Source organism: Ambystoma mexicanum, assembly GCF_040938575.1.
Source record: "Ambystoma mexicanum isolate Mex_15411 chromosome 12 unlocalized genomic scaffold, UKY_AmexF1_1 Mex_chr12_unloc.2, whole genome shotgun sequence".
NCBI lineage: Eukaryota > Metazoa > Chordata > Amphibia > Caudata > Ambystomatidae > Ambystoma > Ambystoma mexicanum.
Genome location: NW_027182323.1, coordinates 7,588,007 through 7,589,371, shown reverse-complemented (window position 1 = coordinate 7,589,371; position 1,365 = coordinate 7,588,007). Strand labels below are relative to the sequence as shown.

The following is a 1,365-nucleotide window of genomic DNA, read 5'->3' as shown; positions in this document are numbered from 1 at the left end:
TGTGGGAGTTGTTGGCAGTGTGTGCCAGGTACTCAAGACCAGCTTACAGGATGTGAGCTGCCTCTGTAAGGCAGGTCACACCTGATACCATAACATGCCTCCACAGATTTCTGCAGCAGGTGTAGTCGCCCATTTGGTTATCTTACCGGTGCATGCAATGTTGTGAATTGACGTGATTCACGGATGCTGGTTTGAGGGCCCCTCTTTTTGAGGCGAAGGACTGGGCACTTTTCTTTTAGGTGCCCGGCCGTCTTTCTTGTCCCAGTCCGAGCCTGACTGCTATATGACAGCTTTTACGCACTCTCGTGGTCATGCAGGAAGCTGATCAGCAGGCAAACCTTCCCTCCAGCATCCCACCAGAAAATGGAGGCTGGCTCCATCCCTGGATCTATACCGCAAGGGATGCAGGCCATTCTAGTATACATCACATTTCCTTCACTGTTGACAACTTTCTGCGCCGTCTAGCGGTGAAATTCGATCAGCATGACTAACTCCCCTCACCCTCTCTGGTTGTAGACGACTTTTTCTGCAAGGGAAATCACCTTCAGTAAAAATGTTTATGGGTGAAATGAGCTCAGCAGGTGTTCTACTTTTCAACATTGTTTTTTTTTTATCCGATTCTGTAGTATTGTGGCAAGTTTTAGATGCAGAATCATTAGCATATGCAGAACAAAATCGAATCTGAAAACTATTATTGGTAGTCTTAAGGAGAGTTTGAATGTAATGATAGCAGTGACAGCATGGAAGCCAATATACATAAATGCAATTGGCCTGGGTTTCTGGTATAAGCCGTGTTGAGGTACAGAACGACAGTGCCTTCTTAGCGCAGTAGGCAGCGCGTCAGTCTCATAATCTGAAGGTCGTGAGTTCGAGCCTCACAGAGGGCATTTACTTTTGACTATTCATTAGAATTAACTGCTTCGGGCCTTTTCAACCTTTACTTTTAAATATTATTCTCCTTCGGCTGTTGTGCAGATCCATGAAATCACTGCACATTCTCACTCCAATTCATCCATTCATAAATCAAGTCATCCATTAATAAATCACATTAATTGCAGTAACAGTGGCCTGGTTTTCGATTAATCTCAAAGGAACGCGGGATTACCAGCTCATGTCATTCAAAGTGCAGGAGAAAGATAGTTTGTGCTCGTGTGTAAAAAAGCATGTGATCCAGGCAACGTATGGTGCCGCACTCAAACCAATATATATGGATCCGGGGGAATCTCATCACGGATTACGTTGAAGGTTGACAGGAGATTTCAAAAAATGAATTCCCAAAATCACACAGGTCTGCCATTTTCTTGATATCCACTCCTGTCAATAAGAATGGTCCAGTGCCTTTGAAAGCCTACCGGTTAGTTATCA

The 1,365-nt window shown here is 44.4% G+C and overlaps 1 non-coding gene across 1 annotated transcript; it reads left to right on the top strand.

Annotated features, from left to right (window-relative positions):
- The first annotated feature begins 814 nt into the window (after nt 1–814).
- Nucleotides 815–887, top strand: TRNAM-CAU (transfer RNA methionine (anticodon CAU)). The gene has a single exon. It is a non-coding gene; the product is annotated as a tRNA-Met (tRNA).
- The last annotated feature ends 478 nt before the right edge of the window (nt 888–1,365 follow it).